The 8807-nt window shown below is 42.8% G+C and overlaps 1 pseudogene; it reads left to right on the top strand.

Moving 5' to 3' along the window:
• Window positions 1–3005: 3005 nt before the first annotated feature.
• LOC119315312 overlaps window positions 3006–8807 on the top strand; it is an 11535-nt pseudogene continuing 5733 nt past the window's right edge.

Below are 8807 nucleotides of genomic sequence, written 5' to 3'. Positions count from 1 at the left end.
CCTAGAAAATAAAATAAAAATCTAAAATGGCAAAACAAATTTTCACCATCTAAATAAATTATTTAGAACAAGATGAATATTTTCTTGGACCTAAAATGCAACTTTGAAAAATGTCAATTTTTCTAATTCAAATAAAATAGCAATAAACTCCGGATAAAATCAAATATTTGATTTTAACATTTTTCCACCAATATTTCATTTATTTTGGAGAAGTCATATTATCTCCTCTCATATTTTAATATGAAATATTTTTGGAGAGAAAAATAATTAAAACCAAAAATTGTCGTTTCAATATTTGATAAAACTCAAATATGAAAATAGGGAAATCTCCAACTCTCTCCGAGGGTCCTTGAGCTGCTTAGGATTTCGAGGATCGCGGAATGAAATGCAATAAAATATGATATGCAATGATGACCTATGTATAACATTCCAAATTAAAAATTTGAAAGGTTACAGAGCATGCAATGAGCGTGTAATTTTCATGATGTTTCCACATTCGAGGAGCCCTAGGCAAAAAATAAATAAATAAATCAAGTCCAACGGTGTACTTTTCAAAGTTTCTTTCATAATCAATTCTTTTGTTTTTCTTTGTCACGATATCCTCAAATGTCAAAAAGTCACAATTTTTTTTGCAGGCACATTACGCATTCAAGCATCTGAGATGCCAAAAACAGTTCAGAAGTTTTTTCTTATTTCTGTTGCCATTTTAAACGATTTTACTGTTCACGACACTGAATCGCTACTTCTGAAGAATGTCCCGTAGTTTGGCGGAGAGCTGGAGATAAAAAAGCGAGACGCGTTTTCAAATCACAGGACGATGAAGAGGACGCGTCGAGCAACTACGCGTCCGCAGCAGCACGTCAAGTGATTTGTCGTGTCTGCACAGTGCAAGCGGCCAAGTGTGAATAGTGAGGTGGCACTACGCAGAATAACACATGATGGCTTTCTCCTAACGGGAGCCCATGATCTAGCTACATCAACGCGTTCAAAAAGCAACTCAACAGAAAAACGTGTTGAAAATGTAAAAAAGTAAACATCAACGTGTTGAAACACACGCTTGATCCCCGGGCTGACACGCCACGCCAAATACTTTGCGTCTTTGATCCCCTGTGTTGTGTTCTTCAGTCGGTACTGTACCTGATGGTACAGATCCTGCACCAGGCAACAAAAATATGCAATGCCAAGACTTCAGTTTCTGAAAAGCCTTAATTATGTCGAGTGCCTGGCACCAAAAATTCAATTATGCCCCCGAGCTCATAAGTATACCTAGATGAATAGTAAAATCCGAAAAAAAATAGCAAGCATAATAAAAGAAAACTTAATTTGGGCAACAAGCATGTTCGGGCATTTTACGTGAAGAAATGGCATTCCTGGTGTTCTGGGAAAAAAATGGTGCTCCAAAATGCTTTTAAAATGGCCTATTTAGCACAGACTTTTTTTAGATGGGCATTTTACAGCACTGATCATGAGATTCTGCACATACGTAGAACACTACATTTTGTTAAAAAAATCATTTTTTTCTATATTTCTGGATATTTTTTTACTGTTTGCAATGGTTCACGAGAAGTTGGAAGCCAAAACTCCATGCCCCTCTGGCACTTGCTATTTTTTTTCTCAGTTGGTAGAGAAAACTCGTTAACCGCACATATAATGATCAATGATAGAGTGCATCATCTAGAACATAATAATAATGATACATTACACCTAGCATCATCAATCATCATCAAGAACTGAAATTAAACTGGTACCAGAAAGAAAAATGCTTATCTATTGCTACAAAAATTGTTTGTTTTCTGTCTATATCATAGACCATAACTTTGTGCAAAATTTAATAATTATCTCAATGTATACAACAGTTGAATCAATATTATGTCCACATAACAGTTGGCATCTGGTAATGTTAATAACTCAATACATAATCTTGATGAGGGTGACGGACAGCTACCAACTCAGATATTTTTTAAGATAAAACAGTACAGATTAATACATGGTTCGGTCCAAAAAGACCATGACCATCATCAGAGCCAAGTGATCAACTAGCCTGCCAGCCAGCCCTCACACGTTACCCTGATTACTGAAGTTTGAACCCCTTCCGAATTCAGTTGATAGCCACAAAGCGTCAGAGTCCATGGTCCACAATATAATAGTGCGCTAGTGGAGCAGGAGAATCGAAAGCAACAGCAAAGGTAAGCATCAGATGAAGCTCGCGTGATAAGGGTTAGTAAATCAAGAGGATGGAAGAGAGGACATATCACCCAGCAAGTCAACTATCCACCTTGTCCACCAAGCAACAAGATTGCACTTCTTCTTGCCTGGGTTTGTCCACATACGGACTGAGACACCGATGCTTGCTCTCGATCGCAAGCACCTTTCAGAATATTCTGCAAGTCGTTACCCAACTGTTTTTATTTTCCTTTCAGAAACACATCTTCTGAAAGGGGCGCGGCGGTAAAGCTGTTGCCTTGTGAGTTGTGACCATGAGGTCACGGGTTGTTCGAAACAGCCTCTTACAGAAATGTAGGAAAAGGCTACGTACAATAGGCCCAAAGTTGTCGGACCCGACCCTTCCCCGAACGCTGCGCAAGAGGGAGCTACGTCCACCCAGGCTGCCCTTTAAACAGATCTTCTCCTTCTCCTGTTCAAAAAAAGGCAAAGGATACGTGAAGAAGTAATTTTTCTGTCCAAGTGCTAGTGGGAAGAAGTTGGATTTGTTTAGTGAAGCCGGTAAGAGTAGTGATGTCAGGTCTAGTAAATTAAGGCATGTTGATTGATACAATTAAGTAAGGATCCTAAAGTCATGGACGACTACACAGTCTACAAAGCAGTTTTTATTTGTACGGTCGACTATTCAGGACAATTGGGCAATTGACTTTGTCAGTAGATTACAGCAGGCAGCCAATGGCAGAACAGGGAAACGCCAGTGTGAACTAGGAAGCTGCTGGTGAGCTGGTGGCAGTTGTGTAAAATCCAATTTTTATGACCTTGATTTCTTCATGGTGACTACGACTACAAGTGGACAAAACAAAATGAGAGCAAAATCTGCTTCTCTCCTTCCCCATCACACGCTTTCATGACTAGACCACCATTGATGCATCCAGTCAGTGCACAGCTCAAGCTCTTGCTTACATGCTAGTTTCACCAGAAAACCATGCAGACACTCCATTTCTCCAGCAAGACATGCAGCAAGATACTCGGCATACCTTCCCTTCGCCTTGCCCTTGTGCTGCTGTTCTGCTTGGCCACTCCTACCAGTTGCTGCACCGAGCAGGAGAAGGGCGCCCTTCTCCAGTTCCTCGCCGAGCTCTCACAAGATGCTGGCCTCTCTGTGTCATGGTGGAATGGCACGGGTTGCTGCAAGTGGGAAGGGATCACCTGCAGTCAAGATAGGACGGTCATCAATGTCTCGCTGCCTTCGAAGGGCCTTGAGGGGCACATCTCACAATCCCTTGGAAAGCTAACCGGGCTGCAGTACCTTGATCTCTCCGACAACTCGTTGTCGGGTGGTCTGCCGCTGGGATTGGTGTCGTCCAGCAGCATTACTACACTTGATGTTAGCTTTAACCAGCTCAACGGGACACTCCAAGAGCTGCTGTCATCTTCAACCCCTGGCAGGCCTCTGCAGGTACTAAACATCTCAAGCAACTTATTTGCAGGACAGTTTCCATCCTCCACATGGAAAGCAATGGAGAATCTGATCGCACTCAATGCCAGCAATAACAGCTTTACTGGGCAGATACCAACTCAATTATGTAGCACCTTGCCATCCCTCAAGGTGCTTGATCTGTGTTTGAACAAATTCAGTGGCAGCGTACCCCCAGGACTTGGTGATTGCTCCAAGCTAAGAGAGCTCAGGGCTGGGTATAACAACCTCAGTGGAAGACTCCCAGATGAACTATTCAATGCAACCTCGTTGGAATACCTGTCTTTCGCAAACAATGGTTTATATGGAGTTCTTGATAACAAGCGCATAGTCAACCTCAGAAATCTCGTAACCCTTGATCTTGGAGGGAACCAATTCAGTGGAAAGATTCCAGATTATATAGGTCAACTCAAGAGACTGGAGGAGTTCCATTTGAACAACAACAACATGTCAGGGGAGCTGCCATATGCTCTGAGCAACTGCACAAATCTCATAACAATTGACCTCAAGAGCAACAAACTCAGTGGAGAACTTAGCAATGTCAATTTCTCCAACCTGCCCAATCTAAGAACTTTAGATCTTTGGTCCAACAACTTCACCGGTACAGTTCCAGAAAGTATGTACTCATGCACTAACCTGACTGCGCTGCGGCTAGCTAACAACAAATTATATGGGCAGCTCTCATCGAGAATAGGCAATCTGAAGCACCTGTCCTTCTTGTCACTTGGTAAAAACAATTTCACAAACATCGTAAATGCGCTTCAGATCCTTAAGAGCAGCAAGAACCTTACCATCCTGCTTATTTCGTTCAATTTCAAGGGAGAGCTCATGCCAGAGGATGACAGAATTGGTGGTTTTGAGAATCTTCAGGTGTTGGACATGGATGGTTGCCGATTAACTGGAAAAATACCTTTATGGATATCAAGATTGACACAACTGAAGATGTTAATTTTAAGAAGCAATCAACTCACTGGACCAATACCGGACTGGATCAACTCCTTAAGCCGTCTCTTCTATATAGATGTGTCAAACAACACTCTTACAGGAGAAATCCCCATAACATTCACGGAGATGCCAATGCTAAAATCAACTGACAACACAACTCATTTGGACCCAAGGGTCTTTGAGCTGCCTGTTTATACTGGCCCATCACTTCAATACCGTGTGGTTACATCTTTCCCAACAATGCTGAATCTAAGCAACAACAAATTCACAGGTGTGATCCCCCCACAGATTGGTCAGTTGAACTTGCTTGCTGTACTTGACTTCAGCTTCAACAAGTTATCTGGACAGATCCCCCAATCGATTTGCAACCTCACGAACTTGCAGGTGCTAGAGTTGTCCAGCAACAATCTCACAGGTGCTATCCCAGCTGCATTGAACACCCTGAACTTCCTTTCAGAATTCAACATTTCAAACAATAACCTAGAAGGACCTATTCCATCTGGAGGCCAGTTTAATACATTTCAGAATTCTAGTTTCAATGGGAATCCAAAGCTGTGTGGCTCTATGCTCACTCACAAATGCGGTAAAGATTCAATATCTCCATCCTCCAGAAAAAAACGAGACAAGAAGGCTGTTTTTGCAATTGCATTTGGCGTGTTCTTCGGAGGCATTGCTATTCTTTTGTTGCTGGCACGTCTCCTTGTCTCAATTAGGCAGAAGGGTTTTACAGGAAAAAATAGAAGGGAAAGTAATGGAGATGTTGAAGAACCTTCATACTACTCCAGTTCAGAGCAAACATTAGTTGTGGTGCGGATAGCACAAGGCAAGGGAGTAGAAAACAAGATCAAATTGCTGACATTTTGAAAGCTACGGACAACTTTGATAAGGCGAACATCATTGGATGTGGAGGTCATGGATTAGTCTACAAGGCAGAGCTATCTGATGGCTCCAAGCTGGCAATCAAAAAGCTCAATGGTGAAATGTGTCTAATGGAAAGGGAGTTCAGTGCAGAGGTTGATGCACTCTCCAGGGCACAACATGAAAATCTTGTACCACTGTGGGGTTACTGCGTCCAGGGAAGCTCAAGGTTTCTTGTATATTCCTACTTGGAGAACGGAAGCCTGGATGATTGGCTCCATAACAGGGATGATGGTGCTATCTCATTGCTTGACTGGCCTACTCGGCTCAAGATCGCACAAGGAGCAAGCCTGGGCCTTTCTTATATCCATGATGCCTGCAACCCTCAAATTGTCCATCGTGACATCAAATCTGGTAATATCCTACTGGACAAAGAATTTAAAGCTTATGTTGCAGACTTTGGGCTAGCCAGATTGATCCTTCCCAACAACACTCATGTCACAACGGAGCTGGTAGGTACGATGGGTTACATCCCACCCGAGTATGGGCAATCATGGGTTGCTACGCTGAGAGGTGATATATACAGTTTCGGAGTAGTCCTGCTTGAGCTGCTCACAGGAAGGCGACCTGTTTCAGTGTTTTGTACACCAAAAGAACTTGTCCCATGGGTTTTACAGATGAGGTCTGAGGGAAAGCAGATTGAGGTCTTGGATCCAACACTTCGAGGAACAGGTTATGAAGAGCAAATGTTGAAGGTGCTTGAAGCCGCTTGCAAGTGTGTTGACCATAATCAATTCAGGCGACCAACTATCATGGAAGTAGTCTCCTGCCTGTCCAGTATGAACGCTGAGCCAGAGATGCAAAGATCAGCCAACATATAGTGAACTACAAATGATAGATAATCCTGTATTTTTGTGCACAATGTAGTTGCAACTTTTTTAGTTCCACTAGAACTACTGCTTCTGGTAATCATACAGTTTGTTTTGTACATAGCCTGACAAGACAGCCATTCTGATCTTTGTAAGTCTTCAAGGAAAGAGTTTTGTAAAATTCATCTTACTTTCGATATTTGTTTAAGTACTAATATGCTTAAGCCACAAGCATAGGAAAAGGTATAAACATGTAAAATGATTGTCCTGTTTTCTCAGGGAAGCATTGAAAATGGTTTCCATTCAGATGTTTGCTTTGTATAAGCAGATTTTAGGAGCCGTCAGAGCTGGAGGTGAGTTACCGAACTACTCCCTCCGTTCCAAAATATAGTGCGCTCGCGCTTCCCGAGGTCAAACTTTGACTATAAATTTAACGAACCAGACTGACTGCGGCGGGAGAAAAAGTTACATAATTAAAAACTTCTTTCAAATACGAAATCACCGATATAACTTTTGCTCCCGCCGCAATCGGTCTTGATAGTTAAATTTATGGTCAAAGTTGAAGCACGGGGATAGAGGAAGCACTACATTGTGGAATGGAGGGAGTAGTATACTTTACAACAAGTGTTTGTTCGTTCAAGTGCCGAATGAAGTGTAACGAGAGAATCTAATGCAACTACCGGCACGCACAACAGTATTATATACTGCTATATGCTTAAGTTTGATGAGCATGGGGCAAAGTATACAAATGCGAAATGGTTGTGTTGTTTTCCAAGTGAAGGATTGAGAATGTTTCCCATTCAAGTGCAAAGACTGTGTGCTGCCACTGTTTGCTTCGTATCAACCGGAGGTGAGTTACCGAATTACTGTGCGTCAAATTTTTGGTTGGTCGTGGTCCATTGTCCAAGCATTGAACGGAAATATGGAATGGAATGAGAATTGGAGAATGTAACACGACTGCCATCTTTTGTACTTTGAAATGCACGTCACGCAGAACGCATAACAGGCATGCAGTCACAAGCAGAACACAAGAGGCACTGGCGGAGCTTCTTGAGGGCAAAACCAGGCCGTGGCCCGCCCAGCTCCAGAGAAAAATAATACTCTTGTGTACATGTAACAGCTTAATCGAGTAGCAAACCAACCCAACAGTGCATGTTTCCTTCGCATCCATCATCAAGCACTGCCTTGCATCCAGCTATGAGCTTTCTGCCCCGATTCAGCACTAAGCCAAGCCACTTGGAGACGGAGAGGTCCAACAGCCAGGCAACCAGCCACCGGGTGTAGCAGCGCCGATGGTGACCCATCCCATGCATGCCAAGGCAGGCGTGGCCATGGCGGCTGCCAGAGGCTAGCTACCCAGGCAAAGAGCACAAGAGCATAGAACTAGGCAGCTAGCGCATAAGAAATCTCCTTTCTTTCTTCAAATTTTACTTGACAACATCATCTCGATACTTAACTATATGGTTTAACATAAAAAAAAATTGGCCCGCCCAACTTATTTGTTGTAGCTCCGCCACTGACAAGAGGGATCGCGATCAGAAGCGCATACGTACCAGTACCACGTCCAAGGATTACACGCGGCCAAGAAACCACCCGCCTCGCCGCCCCGGCACATACGCCCACGCTTCAGAATGCGCCTGCTCCGCGAGTCCACCCGCAGTCCAAGAACCGGCATCCGGGTCGGCATTTCGCCAAACGCCCTGAGCGCACCGGCGCTGAGCACACGAAAGGCCGTCACATTGCGGCGGAGGGGCGAGCATGGGACGGGGCGAGCGTGTAAGCGAGGATGCGGCGCGAGTGTGGCGGCATGCGAGGAGGAGGCCGGAGGCACCTCCGGTGAGCGCGGTGGAGTGGCGACTCGCCGGCAGCCTGGAGCGATGGCGTGGCGGTAGAGGCAGGAAACAGAGGGCGCTACTATACGAAATTGCTTATGTCTCGCTTGTAGAAAAGACACAGTGCAGCGCCCGGAATGGGCCGGCCCAGCGGGAGCCGCAGGCATTGAGCGTTTTGTTTTCACATTTTTGTATTGTTTTTTGCTTTACCTTTTTTTTTACCTTTGCTTATGTTTCGAAATATTCTAAATATATCTACTATAAAATCACTTTACATACAGAACTGAAAATGTTAATCGTGCATATCATCATATGTATAGAAAAATGATATGAATATATACAAAAAATGTACAATATGTATGAAAAAGGGGAGAGAACAAAACATATATATGAGAAAAATGTTAATCATGTATTTAAAAAAATTAAACGTGAATAAACAAATTTTCATGGCGTATACAAAAGACATACGATGTTTATGCAAAAGAAGTAGAGATCAAAAACATACATATGAAAACATGTTAATCATCTAAGAAAAACTGTTAACATTTATAAATAGATGTTCAAAATGTATATGAAAAAATGTGACAGCACAGAAAAACATTCTTTCTGACATAATAAAAATGTTCACGTGTTTAAAAAAATTGTCTGTAACATTATAAAAAC

This window comes from Triticum dicoccoides, chromosome 6A (genome assembly GCF_002162155.2).
Source record: "Triticum dicoccoides isolate Atlit2015 ecotype Zavitan chromosome 6A, WEW_v2.0, whole genome shotgun sequence".
Taxonomy (NCBI): Eukaryota; Viridiplantae; Streptophyta; class Magnoliopsida; order Poales; family Poaceae; genus Triticum; species Triticum dicoccoides.
The sequence above is the reverse complement of the archived record's forward strand: the minus strand, read 5'-3'. Positions and strand labels throughout refer to the sequence as shown.